This window comes from Elgaria multicarinata, chromosome 6 (assembly GCF_023053635.1).
Source record: "Elgaria multicarinata webbii isolate HBS135686 ecotype San Diego chromosome 6, rElgMul1.1.pri, whole genome shotgun sequence".
Lineage (NCBI taxonomy): Eukaryota > Metazoa > Chordata > Lepidosauria > Squamata > Anguidae > Elgaria > Elgaria multicarinata.
In genome coordinates, this window is record NC_086176.1 from 33,571,332 (window position 1) to 33,598,969 (window position 27,638).

Below are 27,638 nucleotides of genomic sequence, written 5' to 3' on the forward strand. Positions count from 1 at the left end.
ACTGTTTGTGTTACACAGGACTGCTGTGGAAGTAATTATGACTTACAAAATGGTTCCAGTGAAAAATGTTTTAATTTATAACTTTAATTATAACTTAGAATTCAGTTGGCTCTTCCTTAGCCCTGAAGACATACTTAAAATAGATTGATGATTATTACATAGTGCTATGACTGTGTCTACTGTCTTACAAATGAACATAAGTGAAAGACAGGTTCCTGTCCCAAAGAGCTTAAGCTAATGGGAAGGGGGAGGCAGAAGAAAAGAGGAAAGGTCCAAATTGGGTAATGCTGCTTCAGTGCTTTCCAGTTGGTACATGGCTATTGAGATTTGTGGTCCGATTCTGATCATGTTTACTTGGGAGTAAGTTCTGCTGACTTCAGTGGGATTCCCTGGTGAACATGCCAAAATTGTGCACTGTATGTGCTAATTCCCAGTAACAAATTCTTATGATGTATGCATAGCAGAGGATCTGTCATAACACTGGCAAAAATGATGGTGTTGCAACATCGCAAGTGTTGGGACTCTGGCAAGCAGCTAAAACCTTTGACTTCAAACTACCTTCAGAGATCATAGAATCATAGAATAGCAGAGTTGGAAGGGGCCTACAAGACCATCAAGTCCAACCCCCTGCTCAATGCAGGAATCCACCCTAAAGCATCCCTGACAGATGGTTGTCCAGCTGCCTCTTGAAGGCCTCTAGTGTGGGAGAGACCACAACCTCCCTAGGTAACTGATTCCATTGTCGTACTGCTCTAACATTCAGGAATTTTTTCCTGATGTCCAGCTGGAATCTGACTTCCTTTAACTTGAGCCCATTATTCTGTGTCCTGCACTCTGGGATGATCGAGAAGAGATCCTGGCCCTCCTCTGTGTGACAACCTTTTAAGTATTTGAAGAGTGCTATCATGTCTCCCCTCAATCTTCTCTTCTCCAGGCTAAACATGCCCAGTTCTTTCAGTCTCTCTTCATAGGGCTTTGTTTCCAGACCCCTGATCATCCTGGTTGCCCTCCTCTGAACACGCTCCAGCTTGTCTGCGTCCTTGAATTGTGGAGCCCAGAACTGGATGCAATACTCTAGATGAGGCCTAATCAGGGCCAAATAGAGAAGAACCAGTACCTCACGTGATTTGGAAACTATACTTCTATTAATGCAGCCCAAAATAGCATTTGCCTTTCTTGCAGCCATATCGCACTGTTGGCTCATATTCAGCTTGCGATCTACAACAATTCCAAGATCCTTCTCGTTTGTAGTGTGGCTGAGCCAAGTATCCCCTTCTTGTAACTGTGCCTTTAGTTTCTATTTCCTAAATGTAGAACTTGGCATTTATCCCTATTAAATTTCATTCTGTTGTTTTCAGCCCAGCACTCCAGCCTATCAAGATCACTTTGAAGTTTGTTTCTGTCTTCCAGGGTATTAGCTATCCCACCCAATTTTGTGTCATCTGCAAATTTGATCAGCGTTCCCTGCACCTCCTCATCCAAATCATTAATAAAAAATGTTGAAGAGCACTGGGCCCAGGACTGACCCCTGCGGTACCCCACTCATTGCTTCTCCCCAGTTTGAGAAGGTTCCATTGACAAATACTCTTTGAGTCCGATTCTGTAGCCAGCTGTGAATCCACCTAATAGTTGTTCCATCTAGCCCACTTTTAGCTAGTTTGTTAATCAGAATGTCATGTGGTACTTTGTCAAAAGCTTTGCTGAAGTCAAGATATATTACATCCACAGCATTCCCACAGTCCACAAGGGAGGTTACCCGATCAAAAAATGAGGTCAAATTAGTCTGACAGGACTTGTTCTTGACAAATCCATGTTGGCTTCTAGTGATCACCGCATCAATTTCAAGGTGTTTACAGATTGACTTCTTTATAATCTGCTCCAGAATTTTCCCAGGGATGGATGTCAGACTGACGGTCTGTAGTTCCCAGGTTCCTCCTTTTTGCCCTTTTTGAAGATAGGGACAACGTTAGCCCTCCTCCAGTCGTCCGGCACCTCACCCGTCTTCCATGATTTTGCAAAGATAATAGACAAAGGTTCTGAGAGTTCTTCCGCTAGCTCCTTCATTACTCTAGGATGCAGTTCATCAGGCCCTGGAGATTTGAACTCATTCAAGGAAATTAGGTGTTCTTTGACCATTTGTTTATCAATCTCAAACTGTAATCCTGCCCCCTCAACTTCTGCTTCATTTTCTCCAGGGGAGTCATAGACCCGCTTTTGGGAGAAGACCGAGGCAAAGTAGGAATTGATCACTTCAGCCTTTTCTTTGTCATCTGCTATCAATTTGCCATCCTCATTAAGCACCATTTCTTCTGTCTTTTACTACTCACGTACCTGAAGAAAGCCTTTTTATTGCTTTTAGCATCCCTCGCTAATCTCAGCTCATTCTGAGCTTTAGCCTTCCTGACGCCATTTCGGCACTTCTGCGCCACATGTCTGTACTCTTCTTTTGTAGCCTGGCCTTCCTTCCACTTCCTATATGTATCCCTTTTTGTTTTCAGGTCATCTCTAAGCTTTTTGTGGAGCCACATTGGTTTCCTCTGTTGTCTTCTATCTTTTCTCCTTGTTGGAATTGTTTGTAACTGTGCCTTTAAAATTTCCTTTTTTAAATACTCCCACCCATCCTGCACTCCTTTTCTCATTAGGCTCATTTGCCATGGGACCTTACGTATCATAGTTCTGAGTTTATTAAAATCAGCTTTCCTAAAATCCAGAGTACGTGTATGGCTACACTCAACTTTTGTCTCCATCATCAAGAATTCAAGTATGACGTGGTCACTTTCCCCCAGAGTTCCCGTAACTGCCACTTTATCAACTAAGTCATCCCTATTGGTCAATATCAAGTCAAGGATTGCCGATCCTCTAGTTCCTTCCTCCACTTTTTGTAGGAGAAAGTTATCACCCACACATGTCAGGAATTTCTTGGAAGGGCCGCTTTTGGCAGTATTTGTCTCCCAACAGATATCACCAACAGATGGTGGCAACCTCTTCAGATTTTATTTGCCTAAGCACATGAACATAAACAGTTGCTTGGAATATATTGTACAATCATAAATAGAGTCATGCTGGATCAGATCAAAGCCCTAACTAGTCCAGCATTTTGTGCCCATGGGAAGCCCAGAAGCAGGTCAGGAGCACAACACCCTTCTACTTATGCTCACTGGCACCTGGTATTCATAGGCATACTGCCTTTGATAATGGAGGTAATAATATATAACTATCATGACTAGTAGACACTTATGGCCTCATCCTCCATGAATTTGTCTAAGCTCCTTTTAAACCGGTCCAAGTGGGTGTCCATCATTGCATCTTGTGTTAGCGAATTCCAAAGTTAAGCTATGCACTGTTGTGTGAAGAAGTGCTTCTGAAGTGTGTCTGTTCTGAATTTCCCAGCATTCAGCATCATTGGGTGACCTCAGAGAGAGGGAGAAAAACTTCTCTCTACCCATTTTCTTCACATCACACAATTTTATGGACCTCTCTGATGTATCCCCTTACTTGCCTTTTTTTTTCCAGGCTAAAAAGCCCCCATTGTTGTAACTTTCCATCGCAATGAGTTTCTCCAGTCCTTTGGCCGACCCTTTCTGCACCTTTTCCAGCTCTACAATGTCTTTTGTGAAATGTGGTGACCAGAACTCATTGTATTTGAGGTGTGGTCATATCCTAAATTGCATAAAGGCATTGTGGTGTTGGCAGTTTTATTTTCAACTTCAATTCCTTTCCTAATGAATCTTACCGTGGGCATTATTCTAACCTATCTGTAGTTTCCTTGATGCCCCTCTGGACCCCTTTTTAAAAATGGTGTTGGATTGGCCACTTTCCTGTCCTGTGGTACAGAGGATAATCTTAGGGACTTGTTACATACTCTTGTTGAAAGATCACCAATTTCACATTTGAGTTTTTGAAGAACTCTCAGATGGCTACCATCTGGACCTCGCAATTTATTGTTTTCAAATGTGTCAGTAAGGTCTAGTATCTCATCTTTTACCACCAGTTGCTTGGACTCACTTCCTGAAAATGTCAGTTCAGGTACCGTTATCTGCCTTACTTTTATAGTGAAGACAGAGGCAAAGAATTCATTCAGCTTCTCTGCATTCTCGTTTAGCATTTATATTCAGAGAGGATGCTATCCCACTTCACCAGGTTTCTGTTATGCCCACTTTATGTTCTCCTTGAAAGTTAAGCGTTCCAACTCACTCATCAGAGGCTTTTAGCATAGAAACTGCCGTGTGTCTCTCCAAATATGTCTTTTGATAAGTGCCAGCAGTCTGATCCATTCTGGCTCAAGTGAAGTTCCCCCTTTTGTACAGTCCAGGCTTGTCCCAAAATGTTCTTCTATGCCCAACAAATCTAGAGCTCTCCTCCCTATACCTTGCCTCATGCACACATTGAGATTCCTCAGCTTCATCTGTCTAGCTGGCGCTGCATGTGAAATAGGTAGTGTGTCTGAGAAACCTTCTTTGGAGATCCTGTCTTTCAGCCTTCTTTCTACCTAGTAACCTAAATTTGGCTTCCAGGACTACATTTCCCTGTGTCAGTCGTGCCAGCATGCACCTTGACTGTTAACTCCACTCCAGCACTATCTAGCAGGCTATCTAGATGACGAGTGACATCTGTAACCTTCACACCAGGCAGGCAGGTAACCAAGCTGTCTGCATGCCAATCACATAGCTCTTGATTAAATCCCTCACTACTACAAATCCCCCTCGGAAGCATGCTTTCATCACACAAGGATATTGGTTGAACTTCCCCAAGGAATGGTCCCTTTTATGGGATCATTTCCCTCTTCCTCAGAGCAGTGCTGAGGATTTTCCAGAATTTTTTTCAAGGCAAATTAGTTTAATTTACATAGATTCATTTGGTTAGGAAAACTTTCAGTTTGCAGCAGAAAATGTTTTGATGCCCCAGAGAGAGCTAATTCTGCATATTTATTTTACTTTAGTAAACAGCTAAAAAAAAAGTACACCATGTTAATTTTTTGTCCCAATACTTTACATGTGTGTGATCTAAAATATTTGAGGAGAAAAATTGAAGCACAAATCAAACATTACCTTACATTGGAATACTTGTAAAAATGAAAGATAATTGTATATACTTCCCTATATTATTTAAATTTAAGGAGAAAAACCCATTGACTAATTCATTTTAGCAACCCAAAAAAATGTGCATGATATGCTGTTGGTCTCCTTCCCTGAAACCCTCATTCTCTGTGAAAGTAAAGGCGCTGTCATCCTGGGAATGGGATACCACTATCACATTCCTGAAGGCCTTACCTACCATCTTCTCTGCTTCTCTTAACTTCTCCAGGTCAGTTAACTTGGTCTTAAGGCAATGGATTTGTTGCCTGAGAGCCAGGAGCTCATTGAACCAGGTACATGTCCAGGAGATGTTTGTCTAGAGAAATAATACACGTTGCAATGCACTTTGCAATTCACTCAGTGGTTCCCACACCCGTACCTTAATTTAAGATACATTGAGATTTTTAAAAGAAAAACTTTTAGATTAATGTGTTTCAGATCAAAGTATAGTTTGCAGTATTGATAACACCATGCTAGTCCTTGATGACACCACACTAGATATTTCAGTGTACATATGTTTTCAGTTGCTGGGGAACATGGGTGGGAGGGTGCTCTTGCACTCATGTCATGCTTGTGGGTTCCTGGTTGACAGCTGGTTGGCCACCTTGGGAACAGAGTGCTGGCCTAGATGGACTCTTGATCTCATCCAGCATGGCACATCCTATGTTCTTATGAAAGGGGCACATTTCCAGGAAAGGGGCACATTTCCAGGACTTCTAACTCACAGGTTGATTTCTAGTATGCTAAAGTTGTGATTAATGGGAGCAATTCAACATTACATGGCAGATGGTTTGTGACAGTGCACACCTAACAGGGAGCAGCACCCAATCTTGGCTTTCTGAATGTTATTATTATTTAATCAATTTGTGGACCATTTAACCATATCTAAAAGGACATCTCAAAGCAGTTTACAACATACAAATTTAATTTTATATATTTTTTACATATAATTATTTTTAGGTCCCTCTAAAGCGAAACCCTCTTTTGAATTTAAATACAAAGCATTTACACTTAAAGCTTCTAAAAATGTTAAACATCTTAGTTAAATCAAAAGATCCTCAATTAAAATGCTTAAAATCAGATAATTAACAATCAACCAACAGGGCAACCCAATCAGTCAAAGAAGGCCTGGGTGAAAAGGAAGGTGGGCAATCTGTGGCTCTCCAGATGTTTTGGCCCACAACTCCATGATACTTCACCGTTGGTTATACTAACTAGGGCTTCGTGACCAAAGATTTCCCACACCTAAGCTGGCATCTAAAGCATGCCACAGTTGGTGCTTACTGGAAGGAAGGCAATCCGCAAAGTGGGTGCAACCATGGAGAAAGCTTGCTTTTAGGTTGCTGCCAGACGGCAGTCTGCAGGTTGCAGTTCACAAGGCCTCCTCTGATGATCTTAGAGGCGTATGGATTTGTATCAGGGATGGCAGTCAGCCAGGTAACCTGGTCCCAAGTTATTCAGAGTTTTATATGCCAGAAACAAATCCTTGAACATGGCTTGGTAGCTAATAGGCAGCAAGCGCTGTTGCTTCCACACTGGTGTAATGTGTGTACAGCCAGGGCCCCCAGTTAGCATTCTGGATGCTACATTATCCATCAGCTTCTGTACTAAGTGCAAAAGTATTTGGTATCTGTTTCCAAATATGCTCTCTCTTACCTGCATATGACATCTTTTTTGGTGAACACCTGTTCACTTAATTTGCTGCCAACAATCTGCAGAATAGTGGAATATAAGTGTAAAGAAATCCAGTTGAATTAGTACATCTATTGGGAAGAGGAAGGTTTCTATGGTATGAAAATGTGGCTCTGGAAATGGCCAAATGTGCAAAGTGTACTACAGACTTTCCCAATCTGGTACCCTCCAAATGTGTTTGACTATAACTCTCAGCCAGCATGGCCAGCATTTTTCAAGGAAGCGGCCATTGCTGCACTGAAGTTGCCTTGGCTTTTTTTTTTTAAAATGACATCTATTCTAAAATACCTAGATAACCCATCACTCCACAGATTCCTCCTCTCTCCACTTGACATACCATGTGCAGCATTGTAGAGGTGTTAAAAGCATTTTAACACACGAATCTGTAAAAGTTATAATTGGCATTAAGTTTGAACTTGCTAAAGAAGTGTGGCACAATCTTGTACAGTATTATGCTAGGTGTTGCTGTGAAGGGATATCAGAGAACCTAACAGAACATACTTGAATATGCTGATACCTAGTAAAACATCTCTCTTGGTGAAATGCTTGTCCTACAAAGAGCTGTCTTGGTCAAATTTTCATCAGGGCAGTCTGTACTAAAGCTGCCGTCCAAATCTTATGTAAAGCAAATTCCATTAAAGCCAATGGTATTTAATTCTTAGCTAGAGTTCAGCTATTGGAGTCTAAATCAACTTGCTTTTCTATTAGTGTCACACATGTGGTATGCATACTGTTATGTTTTTTTTTTTAAAAAAAGTTATAACTAGCCATTATCTTCACATATATCAGATAATGTCTGCCATTATATCTCAGTTGTTCCAGATATATAGAGTTAATGAGAATCTTTAAGCAGGAGCTTTTTATACTACCCTGATATACATTTAGGATGTCTCCACACATAATGAAACCTATACTGCTGTGATGGATTTACTGCCTTGTGAATGTAACACCATTTTAAGCCCAAACCTTTGTACAAATTTAGACTCTATTTTTTAAAAATGAGATTTGCAGAGCAGGGCAAACATGGCTAGTAGGACAAAATTATACATCCAAGGTTGTGATGTGCAAATTCTTAAGGTGCTAACGACTGTTCTAGTGTTATAAACATCTTGCTGACTTCACCTAACAAAATACGCATAAGACTTTATTTGTAGGCAGCACCTATTTTGTAATATATCTTTGTCAGCATCTAATGGCTGTGTGTGCTTTCCTAGAAGTAAACCCATTTTCTGTCTTCCAAGTTAAGGTTGCATTTGTCTGGGCTGTGTGAGGTTTTCTTAAAGCATGAACATTCCTTTTTTGCCTGTAAAATGTTCATTTTAGTGCAACATTTAATCAGTTGTGCAGGAATTTCTCCAGCAGAGGCACTGTATATCATTGATCACTTAAAAAATGATTGTATTCTCCTCTCGCGTTGGGCTCCCAATAGTCTCTGGGGAATAGGGTCAGGTTCACATCTGTTCTAGCACTACTACAACATTTGGTGCTCCCAGACTTTTTACTGCGCCCAGAAAAGTTATCTTGAATTACTAGTACCTGAATTCTTTCCTACTGAAACCATCCACAGTAGGATGAAATAATATGGCAGTTCTGACTGTTTAACAGTTGCTCCTTCTGTTGAGAGAAGCGTTTCTAGAAGCCAAACAACTTGAACTCTTACCTATGTACAGGCTCTACAGTGTTAAAATGGCTCTTTCTCGAAGTAGTCATGTGTAACATTGCAGCCTAGTCCTGAGTGTATCTTTATTTGGAAGTGAGTGTGCACAGAGTTGCTTCCATAAGGCTGTGTACCTATGCATGTTTGGCTAACACTGTGTTAGGATGTTAACATCTAATCCTATATTTTGAAATCAGTTTTGTCCTTAGCAACACTTCCATTATTCTTATGAATGTCACCAGAAGCATTCTGTGCTTGTCTGCAGTCCTGCAAAAATAATAATAATAAAAATAATCTCTAGAGCACTCACTGTGCTTATATACTGGGCATAGATACAAGAGAAAGTCCTGAAATTGTGTTAGTGCAGCAGCCTCAAGATAAAATCTTAGAATGACTTGCTGATTAGAGTCTACTAAAAGGCTTCTAGTTTTAGTGGGATAAGGCTGTGTTCAGATCTAAAGGAAGAACTGTGATTGCTGAGAAGGAAACATTGAATTTTGCCTGGATGCTTACTGTGCTGAGAACAAACCGGAAGTACATTATCGGTGGAGAGAAATAAGCTGCAAGTCTAACCGGGATTGTAAACTGAGAAGATCTTTAAAGTAATAGTTGTGTCAAAAGTGTTTTGACATGTGAGTAGCTAAACAAGCCAATCCTATCATGTTTTCTTGGAAGCAAGCAAGGAATCTCATAAATAAGGATTCCTGATTTACTTTAGAAATTGAATAGCGTGCCACATAGTGGTGAATGGCAGAACTTCAAGGAGCATATTGCAGAGTTTTGTAGTAGAAGGTTATATTACTTGGCTCCAGTACAACCCATTTTAATGCTCTCCTCTTGAAAAGCCAACCAGACTAATATTTTGATTTTTTTTTGTTCATTTATTAGCAAAACGTCTTATATGCTCCAGTTGCAAGGCTGAGCAGGATATTTGAGACTGACTTGCTTTTTCTGTATGTACCATTCACCTCCAGTCTTGAATCTGCAAACATAACCAATTAAAAGGTAGGAGTCAAGTGCTGTTATTGTTTTCTCTAACTTGAGTGGTTCTCCCCCCCCCCCCAAAGTCTTAAATTCACAGCAGGTTCAAATTAATAGCCTGCATCTGCTCTTCATCTAGAACTAACACTTTAGGCAGAAATAGTGGATTCCATTTCCATTTCCCTGAATTCTAATAGTTAGTCACATCACCTTTCATATCCTCCTAAGCAAGGGAATATAAATATTAATACCAAAACCCTTCCATTAGACAGTCTAAAAGTCCAAGTGTTTTCCTCTTTCTTTTTTAGTTATCAACTAACTTTGTTCATAGAGGGTGGGCAATGTAAACATTTTTATGCCACCCTTATCCTGCCCTCTTTAACGAATGACTGTATTTTAAAGAAGTGTGTTGACAAAGAAGCTTGAATACACATATAGTCAAAAAAATGGAAATGGATCTGAGTGTACTGTAACCAAGTCCAAAGTAAAATCGGAACATTCATGTTAAGATGGCAAATCTCCATATTTTCCTGGCACTGCACGTCACTATTTTTGGATGTTTCCCAAAGCAGAAGGGCGCTGCAATCCTTCAAAGATAGGCTGCTTAAATCTAAAGTGAAAGCAGGATTAAAGCCTTCAGCCCTTTCAAATGACTTGCAAACGAAGGGGAACCATGTATTTAAATGCATAAAAGTCCTCTGCCTGCAATTTATTTGATTTTATATCCCACCTTATATCCCATAGTTTAGAGCTGAAGGTGGAAAACAAAGAATATGCAAGTAAACAGTAAAAGTCATCAATAAAAACTACAAATAGAAGTAAGAATATAAAAGCTGCAAGAACAAGTTTTAAAGCATCAGCCTACTAAAGCCCAGCAACACAAATGAATTATTGCAACAGGCCAAAGGCCTGTTTAAACAGAATGGCTTTTACGTGCTACTGGAAGGCTAGCAGAGAGGAGGCTAAAAGGGCCTCTCTTGGAAGGAAGTTCTATAACTAGGAGACTTGGCTTCTGAGAAGGCTTCTTCTTATGTCCCCGTCAAACACAGTTCAGATGTTGGTGGGACATTAAAACCTGGGCAGGTGTGTATTAAAGTAAGCAGAACTTCAGAAAACCTGGTCCCAATTTTCAAAGGTCGTAACCAGCACTTAGAATTTTGCCCGTCCGGAAACACATTGGCTGCCAGTGAAGATGTAACAGTGGAGTCACATGTTCCCAGCTTCATCCCCATAGTATAAAGGTGGCTTGTTTCAACTTACTATAGTTAAGATTAACTTCAATTTGACCCTGTTCAGATGAAACACTTAAGCCATGGTGAGCTAAACATTATGGCTTAGTGTGTTGTCTGAACCATGACATAGTGGGTTTTGTGAACCATTGCTAACCATGTTGGTTACATAACCATGGGATAAACATAGTCATTTACCATTTACTGCAAAAGGGTTAGTGTGTTGTCTAAACAGGCCCTTTGTCTGGGTTATTAAAATGGAAGCAAACACTTCTGAACTCTTGGCTGTGTTGGTAGAGGACAAGTGGAGCCTGTGAGCCTAAGGCTTTTTGCAACTTGCTCCCATAACAATGAACCATAGTTTGGCTGTGTTCAAATAGAACAATAATGTAAAATCAAATTCTAGAAAAAAACAACCCAGTAGTTGCGGTAAAAACCAACCGTGAGTCTTGTAACATCTTTAAAAATGAACACATTTATCGGGTCACAATATATTTGTTTAAAGTGCCGCATGCTCTTTCTCTTAGTTATAACACATCAGAGTGAACATGTGCTGTTTCCATGTGCCAGTAATCAAACCTAATACTTAATATAGCAAATGAATGCAATTTCCTTTGGCAGTGAATTCCATAAGTTAAACGTGGGTAGCATTGTGTGAAATATTACTTCCTTTTCTCCTTCCCAAACATAACTGCTCTTAACTTTCTTGGGCAAATCTGAACTCTAGATGAGAGGAATTTGTCTGCTCCCTCCATACAATTCATAATTTAACAACAACAACAATTTCTGTACTAAAAAGCCCCAAACACTTCCATCTTTCCGTGTTGAGTAGGTACTCCAAGATTATTTTAGTTGCTGTTTTCTGTTCTTTTTCAGCCCTATGTTATCCTTTTGGACAACCAAAACTGTATTGTATAAATATTCCAAATGTAGCTGCGCTGTAGATTTGGATAAAGGCATTATAAATCTGTTGCTGTTTTATTGTCAATCTCTTGCCTAATAATCTCCAATGTAGAATGTGTGTCTCACTTGTTTTACCCCAAGAACTTGTTACTCAGTGGTCACATCCCATTCAGATCCACTCTTGCCTCAAAACTGAATTTGGATTGGGAATAAGCCAAATTATCCTCTTCCGCCATTGAGAAATAGCTTGGTTTATTTCCCAACTAATCCATAAAGTACCAAATACTATTTCTTCCCACCTCACTTACCCTACTGGCATAGTGGCAGTATTCAGGTGGTAAAAAAGTAGATGGAAGCGGGTGGGCGAAGAGGTAAATTACACCTCCCACAGTTTACCTGCAGCCTGGTGCACTGCATATCAATGTGACAGGTGCTTCAGGGGGTGAGTGGGAGAGAACTTCTTCCCGCTTGCTGTCACTGGCCATCCCTGTAAGTGGGGTCAGGGGGTAAGCTGGCTAGCTGACTGGATGAATAGATGCAGCATAAGAGGAATTTCTTCTTGGATTAAAATAGAGCTATAGGAAAGTCCAGGGTCAATCTTGCTTCTTATTCAGGAGTAGCACTATAAGTCTATGTGACATTATTACTCATCCGTATATATGTTAATTTAGTCCACTTATGCTGAATCTCAATTGTCGTTCCTTTGCCCATTCACAGTTTGTAGGGGAACATTTTGGAGCTCTTCAGTTTGCTTGGTTTTTACCATCCTAATTAATTTGGTGTCATCTGCAAGTATAGTTACTTCACTGTTTACCCTTGACTCTAGATCACTCATGAAACAAATATATAGCATCGGTCCCTAAACAAATACTTGCAGGGCCCCATTTCTTGCTTTCACCCACTTGCAGGGCCCCATTTCTTGCTTTCACCCGCCTTGTAAAAATCTCTTTGACTTGCTGTCTTATCCTTTGCAAATAAATGAATGAAAAATTAGGCTGCATCTTTATACATATGTGGCTAATAAAACTTCTTTTAAAACCATTTTTCTTTATAGACCTTTAAAAGCCTACTTTTTGCATTGTTTTTCAGCATCAGTTTTTATCCTCCTCCTATATTGTTTTTTCAGTCTTAATTAACTCTTCGGTTTTGTTTGGCCAAATTCCGCCACTACTTAAATACAGAACAGCAACAAAAATCCTGCCTAGCTTGTGTCTTGGCACATATGACTTTAGTCATAGAAACAGAGACGGAAAGACCCAGAACTTTTAAGAAGCAAAAGCTGTTAGTTAGGTGGACAGAGACATTTCCACAAGATGGAAAAAATGAAATTAATGCCTGTGGTAGGTAACTTGATTTTTATGTGACTGTAGGTGACTGCTTAGCATGTTTATGATGAGATTTCAATTGTAACTAGGCTATTTAAAATTGTGTGGAATTTAGTATTTTATTTATAGTTGTTTTTAAAAAAAATCAATTTAAATTTTAAACAATCCATATCCTCCCCTGCAGTGACATGTTTACTAGAATTATTCACATTTTTCTCTGTATTAGTCTGGGGCACTGAAGAAGCTAAAACTTTTTGTGATACCTGATATTTGGTCTTGTGCTTTAGTTTGCAGTTGATAAAGCAAGCTGGCAATTCAGTTTGGTTGAATTGCATTCTGTTATATGCAGGTTCTTAAAATTTATGAGCCTACCTGGGTTGTTTTTTCTAATTTCCATTACTGTCCTTCCTTCCTTCAGGAAGCGTGACATGCTCCACCATATGGTTATGTTTTGAAATTTTAAAATCCCACATAAGCTAGCAGATGTAAATATGCACATAAACCAGCATCATACCTTGCTTTCTAGGCCACAGGAAATTAGGTTGCTTTCGTCCAGTTGTTGCTTACTGGGAACCTGCTTTGTATAGTTCGTTGTGTCGTTGCATAAGTCAGTCTTTCCCAATCAGATTCCCTCAGGTTTAGTAACTACAACTCCCAGCATGGGCAGTGACAAGGGTTGCTAGAAGTTATATTTCAGCATCATCTGCAGGGCACCACTTTGGAGAAAGCTGTTATACGTGATGTCAGGAAATGCTGGGAGAATGTAAAAGAAGCAGTGCGATCAATCCATATGTTAAGTTTTTGGTGTGATTACGATCACAAATCTACTAGCCCCAAGATGGTTTTCCATGCTGCACTGGGAATTTAGGAATATTAATATTGCATTGGGAGACGGGATCATGTGATTTCCTCCCATGTTTTCATCATTCCCTTATTTATGCGGTTAAAATGAGTGTGAGAACTACCCACGATCCACCCAGTCATTTGATAACAAGGTTCCTTACTTTATTAGTACGATATGGGAACTAGGCATTGGGTGAGTGGATTGTGGTGAAGCAACTTTGTGGCTTCGTTCTACAGGTCTTCAGCTATAATTTTACAGCCATTATCTCCTCTTACTGGCAAAATAAATACTGGGCTTGTATGAGGTTCTGCACTGTAGCACAGGGTTTCTTAAAGCGTGTAAAATTGAATCAACTGCAATAGCTGTGGTGTTCCACCTGGAGGCACCTGATTTTTCAACGAGATTCAGCAAATCACTTTGTGTACTTCCAGGTGGGAAATACCTTTGCCCTGAGTTCTCCATGAATTGCAAAGAGTTTGGGTTGCGTCATGGCCTGTGCATGAGCTTTGGGGTTGCATGCTTTCTTCCTCCAGGTGGGACGTGAGGCAGAGTTTGGAAGCTTTTCCTTCTGTTTTCACCTAACAATGATTTCTCATTATGCCTGTACCTGGACAATGTAGTTAGTGTTAACTATGGCTTATTGTACCAACACATAATCATTATCCACAGTTTGAACTTGTTTCAATAAGTCATCAGTAAGACAAACCACAGTTTGTCCGTGTTCAGCCATAACAGAAAATTTGTTTGGAAACGTTTCCTTCAGTTTTCAACCATCTGAAGCCAACAGAGAGCAGGTGGGGGTGCACCAGCCCAAGGCTGAACTATGATTTAGTGTTCCATTTAGCCATTCAGTCTAATGGCACAGGCAGCAGTTGACACACTTTCACTCCTGTCGTGTGGCAGCTGCAGACCTGCTTTTGGATTACCCAGAATGTGTGGCATCACGTGAGCGGAGAAGGATAGACCTCCCCAAGTCAAGCTTCTGTCTCTGCTGTTAGGTCCTGTGATATGCTATTGCATATCTTTGTATGAGTGAAGATATAGTAGAAAAATGGAAGCATGCATGCTGATTCTGATTGTGTGCATGTGCACTTTCTGTGTTTGTACTCTGGCCATGTGGAAGTAACGCTTTCCTACACAAAGATAGCATCTGTCTAAGAAAAAAATGTGTACAGTAACTGTCATTTATTTATTTATTTAGAAACAAATGCGCTGGTGCCATATTCTAAGGCCACATTCTTCCTGTTTTCTGTTGGTAAAAGCTAGAATTTGTACTAAGGAAGCTCACTTTGATTACTTACATTATAGATTTGTGAGTGTGTTTGCTTCTAAGTGACACTGTACTGATTTTCTTTTCTTAGATAGATGTGATCTTTGTGTAGGGAAAAGTTACATGTTTGAAACAACCTTGGATCAAATCCTAGCTGCTTAGGCGAATAGTCTGAAATGAACTCTTACTCAAGATGAAGCTAGGTGGCAGCATCAGCAAGCCATGGCTACTTCAGTAGCACCTATTGACCTTGCTGAACTGATTCTCTCCTGATAGAGAAACGTTCACTTCCTTCTAGGGATGACATTTTTGGCATCCGGTCAAAAGATGGTCCTTACTGCTCTTTGGTCCATTAACTGCTATGAGGAGGCAAACTGCCAACATGAGGTCAAACTACACATTATGCTAATTATATAGCATGCAGCTGATGCCTCTCTGGCTTTCTTAAGATTAAATATGTGCGTCCCCAATTTGGATTGGGACCAGTGTGCACACGTTTGGGAAAAATTAAACCTCAGTACCACATCTGCCATTTGCTTCCCAGTCTCTCTATCTCTCTCTCTCTCTCTCTCACACGCACGCACGCACACACGCACGCACACACACACACACACACGCACAAACACACCGGGCATGGGGACTTTTTATTTTTTTTAAAGTATCCAGTGGTATCAATGGAATCTTTCTTTATCCCCTGTGCCTGGGATGGAAGATTTTAGCAAGCAAACAGCTTGGGGAGTGGGGAGTTTATTCTCTCCTTCCAGGTGCATGCTAGTCCCAATCCAAATTGAGGCTAGGCACACTTAGTCTCGAGTAGGAAAGCAAGAGAGAGGCCAGCTATATGCCATTCAATTAACACTTGTATGTTCTGGCCCTGTAGGGTTGTTGAGCATAAGCGGCAATGATGTGGGGCAGAACATTTTATTTATTTATTTATTTATTTATTTATTTATTTATTACATTTTTATACCGCCCAATAGCCGAAGCTCTCTGGGCGGTTCACAAAAACATTTTCCAGTGCTTTATTTTTCTGCAGGATATTTTTCCATTTCATAAGCTCATTAGTGAAAATTAATGTATTCCATTTGCAAATACAACATTGGGCAAGCTTGGAAATTCCAAAGTTGTAAGTAATGTCTTTTTCAGGTGATTATACTCATCAAGTATGTGGGAGTACATATATGTCGTTGAAATACACATGTGTCCCAGTATGAAATAGAACTAATCAATAGTGATTGCAAAACTGAAGGTGCTTCTACAACCATAGTGGAATAGAGTTGAAGTCTTTTGAAATAGATGATTGGTTGTCAGCATAATCAGGCACTGTTCTTTGGGTGCTATAATTACTATAGGAATATTTTCAGAATATTTGTTTTTCCCCCCTTAAATATAAACAATATAAGCAAAGTATATGCTATTGTCTTGAAAAAAAATCCACATAACATAACAGTTAAATCACATTAAGGGTGTAATCTTAAGCATGTTTAGACAGAAAAAACTCCTCCAGTTTACTGCACTTCCATGCTGGGTGGGGAATACTGGGAGTTGTAGGACTTTTTTTCTGCAAGCATGCATGGGATTATGACCTAAGACTGTTAATTGTTTTTCCTCGAATATTTCAGGTTAAATACATGTGCATTGGGTCAATTTTTTTTTACATAATGTACTTCCCCCCCCCCCCCCCCCGCTGTGCTGTTTACTAAATAGATGTAAAATAGACATGCTAAATTAGATCTTTCCAGATGTTTTGGCCTTCCAGATGTTTTCAGCTCTAGCCAACATAGTAAGTGAGGGATGACAGGAGTTTTAGGCCCAAAAAAGCTGGAGGGCCAGAAGTTGCCCACTCCTACCCTAGGACATTAGTCCATTTTCTGATGTACACTGATTTTTTCTCTCTTCAGATTAACCTAATTTACATTGAATTCTTTTTCCTGAATTTTTTTCCCAATTCCACATTTTCCAGAAAACTGACAAATGGCTTGTGCAGCCAGAAGCACAAAGCAATTTACTGCATATTATTATTATTATTATTATTATTATTATTATTATTATTATTATTATTTATTTATTTATTTATTTATATAGCACCATCAGTGTACATGGTGCTGTACAGAGTAAAACAGTAAATAATGTACTAGTGTAAATAATGTACCACCCTAGTGGTAGGGTGGTGGGATGTAATTTTTGGGGGAAACTAATATAGGATAAATAAATCCAGGAGATTCTGGTAAGTGAATTTAAAAGCATGACTATAGGTTGAGTAATCAATTCATAAGTCTTAAGATGGAGTATGGGAGATTTAATGCAGACATAAATAAACTGGGAGGGCAACCTCCAGCCCCTAGGCCTAATCCAGCCAGTGGTGTTGCCCAATCTGGCTTGTGGAGGGTTGTACAACATCCGTGGGCCCCTCACCAAGCCCCCTTCCCTGTAAGGTTGGTGTAAAGTTCTGGTACTTAACATACACACACACACCCCTTTTTTTGGGGCGGGGTACAATTGCAATGGCATTCTTTCCCTGTCCGTAAATAAATTGGGTACAGTTTGTATTTCAGATGGGCTGGTTAAGGATCTTTGCAATGAGAATAAGTGGCTGGGCTTAGCTTCTGCTAAAAAATAATACAGATAAATTAACAGTTTCTATGTGAGTGAGAACATAAGTGCAATGGTACAAATTGACAATAGAAGAGCAGGTCAGTAATAAAAGAAAGGGGCTGGATAATGGCCAGGGAGAAGTGCAGAGTAGGTATTCTTTCCAGGCCATTCACTGAGATTTCCTATACTTTGTGCACATTCAGTGTCTGCTAATGGCTATTAGGAAATAAAATGTTGCAGCGGTGCGGCTTGTGCCACAACCTTGGGAGAAAGTGGTAGCAAATTTTGGTAGGGTGGGCTCAAATTGCTCCATATTTGCACAAAAAGGACCTTTTGTGCCTTGAACAGACAGTTGGATTGGAAAAAAGTGAATTAAGATGAATAGAGGAGGATTCACAACAGATAAAGGAAGCACTACTTCACTTAGTGCATATTTAAATTGTGGAATTCGCTTCCACACAATGTAGTGATTGCCACTAATGTGGATGGGTTAGACAAGTTCACAGAGGATAAAGGTACTGATGACTAGTACTCATAATAGTTATATATTGCCACCAGTACGTTAGGCAGTATACCTCTAAATACCTGTTGATGGTGATCATGAGTGGTAGGCTTCTCTTGTGCTTGTGTCTTGCTTCTGGTAGGTCACTGTAGGAACAAAATGCTGGACTAGATGGGCCTTTGGTCTGATCCAGCACTGCTCCTTTTACATTCTTAAAATAATATTTCTCACTGATTTTCAGCTGCTCTCATTTTCCCATGTTGCTTTCACCTTTATGGAAAACCCATCAGTGTCCTTAGAGCTGTACTAGTCCTACCTAACTTCTCAGCTATGGAGGAGTTGAAAGTAGAACTGGGCTGTAAGCCTTAGGTTTATAAATCGATGCAGTCACTAGCTACTTTTGCATCATCTAAAGAGAGCCTGAATAAAGTCAAGAAGGTAAAGATTATTCTTCAGAAACATGTGTTGCCTTCACAAGTCCTAAATTACTGAGCCACATTTTATTATCTTCATTTATGTGTGGGATTATGTTAGTGAATATGGATCTGAGAAGTGTTGAAGTGATCAGAGCAGACAAGCTACCCTTCCAGCCTTGTGAATTGTTGCACCTGTGGCCAAAGTGGATGTAACATTGGAATATACATGAATTCGTTCACCCACATCTAAAAAGCATTAATAGTGGTTTTAGGTGTCTGAGGGGGAGAGAAAGAGAGATCCAGTGAATGAAAGATTGAGGAGTGCAACACTGGGGTTACGGGGGCGAGGGGGGGGATTGGCAGTTAATCCTTTCCCACACGAATTTTCCCATTAAAAATCCTATGCCCAGAGCTTGCCCTATTGTCCATATTTAGTGTAGTTTGCCCTTAAATATCTAGTCACATGAAATGGGATATTCAGTTTATATACACCAGATGGCACACTAGAGTCTCAACAGTATTGGCTACTAGCTAAATACCTAGAAAACTATTCTGTAGGGTCAGGGTTGCTTGGTTTCAATTAGAGCTTGTAAATTACCCTCTCAAACACTAAGACAGCCTCAACCGATTAACTTAAATCCATTTGTAACTCATGCTTTCTGAGTGAAATTTATTCCCATTGGTTAAATTAAAGACAAGCGTTTGAGAAGTGGTGTAGTGTAGCATCTATGAGTGTGGAGTAAGAACCCTCTGATTCAAATTCTCTCCATCTCATAGGTGGCCATGGACAATCCACAGCTTGCAATATGTGGATAATACTGACTTGTCGTCTTGTAATGATTATTGCAAGTATGTGCATGCATGTGGTGTTTTGCTTTTTTGTGAAATTTATTATGTAAGTGTAAATATTAACTGGATGGCTACTCCTGGATTCCTGCAAGTAGCATACAGAGTAAGCTGTAACCAGGGCCTCAAAAAACAAACACAAAAAAACTTGCCAAGTTGCCAATGGTGACTTATCCTATCCCTTTTGCCCCTCGCCCCGTTCTCTACAAATTGCAGAGAGCACATGGTTTGGGGCTTGTCACCTTTTGCACTAGCTTCGTGGAAGGCAGAGGCAGTAGGGCACTCTCACTGCGTCAGCTATCTGAAAAGACTGCTTAAAATGAAAACAAGAGCCATCCCCTTTGGCATCTACAGAAGATATGGACTGGAGTGTTGGTTGTGACCACAACAATGGCTACCTTAAGCCAAGGCAAGATAATGCCATGTATTTGTGCATTTATGTAGCTTGACACTTGTTTTTGTGTTGAAGTGATTCTGCAAGTGTTAAAACAACTGGAAGGAATGTTTTCAGGCAGGTTTTAATATGTTTGGGAATACTGTTCAGAATTTTGGTGCTCAAGCAAATGTAAGATTATGGCCATCTTGCATCCTTGTCTTGAGAATAAAGTATGACATACTTTACGAAGTTGGGAAAGGAAGAAAATACAGATATTACTTGGGGCATGGGTCTTACTCTGCCCATGATGTAATGTCCACATTAGTGAGGCAGCATAACCTGCTTTGTGAACCACAGCCATCGCATAGTGAGTTTGCTAGCCCAGATCACATTAATTGCTGCCACACTGGGAGAGGTGAGAAATATGCCATGGGATCAGCATCCCTGTAATAACATTAACATCTGGGTTGACTTCTGGGTTGTTGAAGCTTGAGAAGGAGTATCAAGGCTTGAGATAGTCAGCTCTAGCAAATTTAGGGGGGTTAATTTTTCAAATGTGTTAACATGGATTTGATCCAGAATGAACACCAGGCTTCCTTCTGTTTGTGGAAGGGACTGAAATGCAGGCTCCTGCCAATTCCCCTGTATCCCTCAGTGCCAGCCCGTACCCTGTTCTAACTGGTCTCTTAAGCTTCCAGAGCAGGTTTTCAGGGGGCTACACAATGGAAGTGACAGCAGCAAAAATTGATTCCCTACTTTCCCCAAGTGGAAGCATCTTGTGAGCACAAAATCCCACTCAAGGGAATTCTGGATCCAAACTACTGACTTGTACTCACAGTTTGGATTCCATTCACATTGCTAGTATCCAGGTAGTGCTGCTCAGATGAACATTTTGGGAACCAATGTGTGGTGAGTGATTAGAAATTGCTGAGATAATGATTATTTATTTATTTTATTTATTTATTAAATAAATATAATCATAGTTAGAACCCAAATAGTCTGATTTTTCAAGCATGCAGGTTTGAGTTCTGCTTGTCTGCTTTCCTTTTCAGTTGCTCGGCATTCCAGTCTATAGGTGCAATGGCTTTTGAAGACAAAGCAATGGCTGGAACTATAATGTGTTCCTTCTTCACACCAACTCTAGTTATGTTCCCTTAAGCACTTTAGTTGACCTTCCTAGTGACTTATCCATGCAAACAGATTGGTTTCTAAAGTGGGCTTATTAAACTGTTAAGGGCTGTTTCACACAGAAGGCACATGTAGGAATTTTGTGATACCTGAAGCAACTTTAAGATTGTTTCTAGTTTCTTTTTTGCTTTTTTTTTTTTTTTTTTTTTGCAAAAAAAATTTGCAAGAGCCTCGTGTGGTGCAGAGTGGTAAGCAGTAGTTACTGCAGCCGAAACTCTCCTCACGGCCTGAGTTCGATCCCAGAGGAAGCTGGTTCTCAGGCAGCCGACTCAGCCTTCCATCCTTCCGAAGTTGGTAAAATGAGTACCCAGCTAGCTGGGGGAAAGGTAACTGCGACTGGGGGAGGCAATGGCTACAAAGTGTGCCAAGAAAACGTCAGAGAAAGCAGGTGTCCCTCTAGGAGTCAGCAATGACTCAAGTGCTTGCACAAGAGGTTCCTTTCCTTTCCTTTCCTGCAAGATTTGCAGTGGCAGCCCAAAAGTTGAAAAGAAGATTTGTTGATGTTAATATGGTGAACTGTAATGAAGTAATTTAGCTGGATGGTTTTAATATATTAGTAGTTTTTAACTTTTGTATCTTTATGGGCATTTTTCAAAGTATAGCTTTGTTAACATCTTTTTTAACGTTTTAATCCTTTGTTACAGAGTTTGAGAATGTATATTTGTATCTATGTGTTTTTCGTTTATGTATTGGTGGTTGATATGACCACAGTTGAAACAACAAATAAACTTGTATTGTGTCAACTGTATTCTCTGATTCATTAAAACAAAACCATGAAATTATGCCATATTGTCTGGCTCCAGGAAAGAATTAAAATTTAAAAATTCAGTAATGATGCTTGGAAACACAGTGATTAGTACCTGTTAAATTCTTGCAGTAGATCTGCAGGGGTTAGGGGGCCATCTTCTGAATTACAGACTTCACTATGCCGCCTACTTTTAACTAACAATAAATGTAAAGTAACATGGCTAAAATAGTAAACAGAGTATCTATGGTAGCCTGGTTTGTCTACGTTAATTTTAGAGAAGTGATAGAATAATGGTTATCACTCAGATACTTCTGTATTTAATCCTACCAAGAAAAAGAGCTATTGTAAATAGTGCTGTTCGGTTGAGCATTTCACAACCATGCAAGGTAAGTGGATACTTTTTAGGAAGAAAATGCTTACATTGCATTGCAAGGAACTACACTGCATGTTAAAAATAAATAAAACACCTTCTCTCTCTGAAGAGATGACAAATACATAATTGTGTGCTGGAAGGAATGGTGCCTGACAACATTCTGGCAGTGAAAAGTCCTTGGGTTGCTTTGGCTTATTTGCTCTGACTTGATGTGTCCCCTTATCGTGGCTCAGAGCGGAATAATGATGTTACAAGAATTAATTGGTCTCGTAGTGCACTGTGGATGTACATAGACCAGCCATGCATTTGTACAGAGTTCTCGTTAGAGAGACCCGGTGTTTCAAGTCTTGGGCTGTTAAAGATGAAGTTTGAAAGAAGAAGAATGAGCAGATAAGTCGGTTGTGGCATTTTCTCCTGGGGAAATAACAGTGGTTCAGTGAAAAGTGACCCATCTGGTATATAGTAGGATATAGGATAATTTCTTTTAAGTAGTAGACTATTTAGGCTGTGAAAGATCTTTGGGGAAATAATGGCTTTGAATACATGTAACTGCTTGCACAGTGGTGTTCTCTTGCTCTTCTGCTGGCCTTCGACACCTGAGTACTAAAATAAAACAACTAGGATAAATATAGTGTTCTAGTCTTCAAGTTACAACATCCCTCTTCCAATGTAATTAAATATTTCAGTTCAAGGTCAGGCTTCCAGCTGTAGAGATAGAACCTCAAATAGCATGGGGTCTTTTGCCACAGGGTGATTTTATTTGTAATTTGGTGGCTTCCATGCTAGTATCCTGCAGTGGCTATCTATCTATCCATCCTAACCTCATTACTGCATATGAATGATGGAAGTTGTAGTCCAAACACATCTGTAGGGAATCAGGTTGGGTAAGTCTGCTTCAGAGTTTTGTTGCCCATTGATTATGGTATGCTTTCTGTGGGATTGCATTGCAGCTTTGCCCTACTAATCAACAATTATGAAAATAACACATCTAGACCTTATTACTTGCCCTGGAAACCTGCTGGGTTAATGCCAAATACTATTGTTACGTGAGTTCAAATGTACCTTTTGCTATTGCAGCTCTCCTACATATATTCATATTTGAAGCCATCCTTTTTAACTCTGCTTGTTGGTATATGAGTGGAACTTGGATGACTGCAAGGGAAATAGAGAGGAAGATGCAATTGGCAGGTTTAATGTGCTAAAATCATGTGATTGGGGCATGCATCTGTTTTTAAAAAACGTAATGGCACACATGATGTATCTTTGGTGCTATGAAGTTTGTGATGGTGTTGTCAGTGAGACTGTTGTTGAAGAATAGCTTATACTACCTGGAGACAGAAATTCAAGTTCTCGCCATCCTTTTATGGCTTTTCATGCTCTAGCAATATTATGGAACTCTAGTTCAGGAAGGGGTGCTCCATCTCTCTTACAAGGGTCTAGTTGCCTGGACTCCTAAAAACATGAGGCTATCAATTAGCATTGCACACAATTGAAAAGATGACTAGGTCCTAAAATGCTTTGTTACGTTATTTGACACGTAGGAAATTTCTCCAGGTCTGTTTTGCTATTAGGGCACCTGTAAATTCAAGACTATAGAAAACATCTTTATTCTATATAAATTCTGTACTCATTTGTGCTCAAACAAAGCCCCCCCCCCTTTTAAAGACTTTTGGCTGTGTTGGCTTGACTGCTCAGTCCTTTGGAGACTAGCTGTAGTTAGCTGATAGTAGTTGCTTCTTATCTCATCTGTTATTGCCCCTCTGAAAGGTATAGTACATTCTGCAAGTTTATCAAAAGATGTGCAGAACAGCAACATATTTATAGTAGTGTTTCATGTTAGCCACCTTGAAGCTTTCAAAGATGGGATGTGTCCCACTTACTTCCCTGTTGGAACGTGATAGCTATCTCTTATAATGGGTGGGGAACGTTTTTCAGCCACAGGGCCAAATTCAAATTTGGAGAAGTTCTTGGGGGGGGGGCATTCTAGGGGTGGGATTGAAGCAAAGGAGTGGGACCACAATCCAAACAAGAAAAACCCAAAGCCCAGCATATTGTAGCTTAAAGCTCTTTACCGCCCATAGCAAAACCTTAGGGGAGGCATTTCTACCTGTTGGAATGGAGAAATGCACAAAATCTGGGAAAACCACCAAACAGGTGGTAGCTGCTGGAGAAGGGGTGTGGGGAACCTCAGAGAATTGGGTTTGGACCCCAGGAGTGTCTGATTTCCCCACCCCTGTCTTACAGGTACTATATGTAGAACGTACTGTGAAAATGTGAGATTGCCCGCTTCGTAGTCTGTATTCTTCATCTATAAGCAATAGCAATAGCCCAGTGTCTGGTTGCTGACTCACCAGCTTTAGCTGTCTATGCTTGTTTTGTGACAGGCTCTGCTGGTGGAATCCAGATTGGCTGACATGTACTTCCTGCCTTCTGTTAATGCTTACCAGCAAAGGTGCCCGTTGTTATCCAACTGGTTATGTTTGCGCTTGAAAAGATCACGTCTCCCAACACTTTTTGTATTACTATCACGTGTGCTGTAGTGTGAGTGGACGAGGGCATACAGACTTGAGGGTGTTGTCATCTTGGGAAGGAAGCAGACCATTACGCTAAAAAAGAGCAAGTTTGGGGAAAGATTCTATGATCTTTGTGAACAAACATTTTTGACATTTTGTTATATGAAGAACAAGCATAGTAATCAGCTCAATGTTGATCCAGATTTGAGATTCAAAGTAGGAAATATTAAACCGGATGTGGAAGGGATTGTTTGGGACAAAAAGAGGCGTGATTTTCCCCATCACATTTAGATTTAGTAGCTGCTAGACAAGTCATAATTTGTTCAATTGTAAACTAGACGTTAGTAAAATTAAATTCATCTTTACATTCCTAACTAAATCATTGTCAGTTTTGCGTGTTAATATCACAAATATCACAAATTTTATGGTCTGTTTTTTAGTATACCTAAAACCCTTTGCTTATTAGGGGCTACCCCTTATTTTCTCCAAAAAATTGCTTTGCACAGGTAACTACCATAGAGATAACAATTTTTTCAAAAGTAGGGGGTCCATGGCTTGGCATTTGAAAAACAAGGAGTCTGCAGTACTTACCTAATTGGAAACCAACGTTCCACAGGGTAAAGAGTCCCTTCTTTACCTTTTTGATGGACTTCTTTGCTGCTTCCAGACCAGACTGGGGTGGGGTGGAAGCAGATGTCATTGCCTTCTAGTTATAACTCTTGTTGTGTTCCCTCACTGCTACTTCCATCTTTGCCCTAACTGCAGAAAATCTGTGAAAGAAGAAAAGATGCTGCACAATGACCTGCTCGGTAGCTCTAGGAGTCTTCCATCAGGAAGCACCCTTTGTATCATGTGAAGATCTCACAGGCACCTTAAATTATACTAATGATTTTCCTGTCCCTGCCTATCTGCTTCCCCCACCACTCCTTTTGGGTACTCTCCGACTTGTTAAGATTTCTTGATTTGTTTTGAGTAGACCCCAAATGCATTCTCCTCTGTCTCTTCCCCCAATGTGCACAGTGTAGCGAAGGTAGATTTTGTTACTGCCGTGTTCTTTCACATCTGTTTCCCTAATCCTTTAGCTATTTCCTGTAATGATGAATCTGCTTCAGATTCTTCAGCAGAGGCATGATGTGTCATGTCTGTCTCCTTCTGATAAGGAAACTGTCACAGAAGAACAGCCTCAAGGAAGAATACTGCACATAAGGAAAAAAGTGTTTGATCAGAATGGTGCACAGGGGCTCTTTAGCTTCATTGGAGTGAATCTTCCCAGTAAGCCAAGGAAAAGGATCTGCTTTAAGCCTGGCTGAATGTAAAATATTCCCTTACAGGGGGGAAAGATGGGCCAAGAAAAGTAAACAGGAGACTGCACAAAATAGTTGCCCCAGCAATCACTCAGGAATGTATGTGAAGCATTATGTTGTGCTGCCTGGTGTGTGTGTGTGTGTGTGTGTGTGTGTGTGTGTGTGTGTGTGTGTTTCTTTAATGTTATTATCACCCTGTACTAGAACCTAGAAATATCTCTTTGCTTAAGACATGTATGGGAAGATGTCGTAAAGGTAGTACACACTACAGTTGGGAGGTCATCTCCACGAATGCCCTAGTGAGCCAGTCATAATGTTAGATCTGGCATTGCATACTGCTTGTTTGTTGCCATGACTAGGGATGTATGAGTAATTAATTTCTGGTCATTTTACCTTATCCAGTTCGCACCCTCAGAACTAAACCCATACTGAATGCAGCCTGTGGTCAAAATCTATATGTGATTTAGGAAAGAAGAAAAAAGTATACTTTTGAAAAATGTCTATGAGAAGTGTGTACTTTTGGGAAATGCACACACACATGCTTTAATGGAGAAAAATGCCTATATCTAAAGATGAGCACAATTTATGTGTGCATTTATTAAAATACATACGAAAATATGCACAAATTTTGTACAAAAAGCAAACAAAGTTCTTGGTGGAGTTCGGAAAAATCTTGATGTGTTTGAGTTGTGCTGATTCATACGTAACATTTGCAGTAAATGATCATGACCTTAGCTACGTCATAGCTGCCTACCCTGTTTGGCCGATTGGCATTAGGAAAGAAAGCGTCCTGAATCTCATGCTTACTGCAACCTTGGCTAAAACAAATTGAGTATCTCTAACTTGACCCTCCCATTCTTCAAGAAGCTACTGATCAGTTTCCTGTCTGTAAATAATTTAACATAGTAATCTTCTCTAGAATGATTTGGGGCTCCTTCTTCTCCCTTGATTTTTAAATTTTCATCTGAATCCTATTGTGCACTTCACTAAGTCTTCATCTTAATCGAAGATCCCCCCCACCCCTCCTTAAAATCCCTTTGTTATTTCTGAAGTCATGTAGCCACCTCCTTTTTTTTTACTGTATATACTACGTCAGTTATTTACTTAATGTCTATTCCACCTGTCTCCTAAAAAAAAAAGAGTTCAAGTCAGTTAGCAATAAAATCCAGATCAATAAAATCTTTATTAAAACATAGCATATAAACAAATACATAAAAACCCAATTGAAAATATAATAAAGGATTTACAGCTTTGATCCTATGAATGCTTGCTAAGTAAACTTACACTGGCCAGGTTTGCACAATTTGTTAACAAGCCGTGGTGGCTTGTTAACCCTGACCTCCATGTTGGCCAGATTTCACTAATTAGCTTAGTTTGAATGGCTTGCCATGTCACCCAAACCTGGGCGGCATGGCTTGTTGGAGGTGGCATCAACCCTGAAATAACCCATGGGCTGTTGTTGTGTTTATTTGATTGTTGCTGTGCCCCCCTCCCCCCTAAAAAACAAGTCATGCCGCCCAGGTTCGGGCAACATGGCAAGCCACACCAATGAAGGTAATTAGGGAAATCTGACTGGAACATGTGGCATGGGAAATAAGCCACCATGGTTTATTTCCGTCACTGCAAATGTTCGAACTGGCTCATTGTGTTTGATGAGACTTGCTCATCAATCAGAGTGCACAGACTTACAGCATTAATTAATGTCTTTTCTTCACATTCACAGCTTGCTTTGTTTTAGAATATTTTTTTCAGTCATTCTGGGCTCAGCTCCTTTATCTGCTTCTTTACAATCTACTAGCTG

The 27,638-nt window shown here is 40.0% G+C and overlaps 1 protein-coding gene across 5 annotated transcripts in view; it reads left to right on the forward strand.

The window, feature by feature from the left end:
* Positions 1 to 27,638, forward strand: part of ELAVL2 (ELAV like RNA binding protein 2) — a 136,318-nt gene that overhangs the window by 11,708 nt on the left and 96,972 nt on the right. For 3 of the 5 annotated variants that reach the window (XM_063129209.1, XM_063129211.1, XM_063129214.1), the window contains exon 1: positions 9,317 to 9,429. The exons of the other annotated variants lie outside the window; for them this stretch is intronic. The gene's annotated coding sequence lies outside the window, so the exon portion shown is untranslated. Of the gene's footprint in view, positions 1 to 9,316; positions 9,430 to 27,638 lie in introns of those variants that run through there. 5 annotated transcript variants of the gene reach the window in all.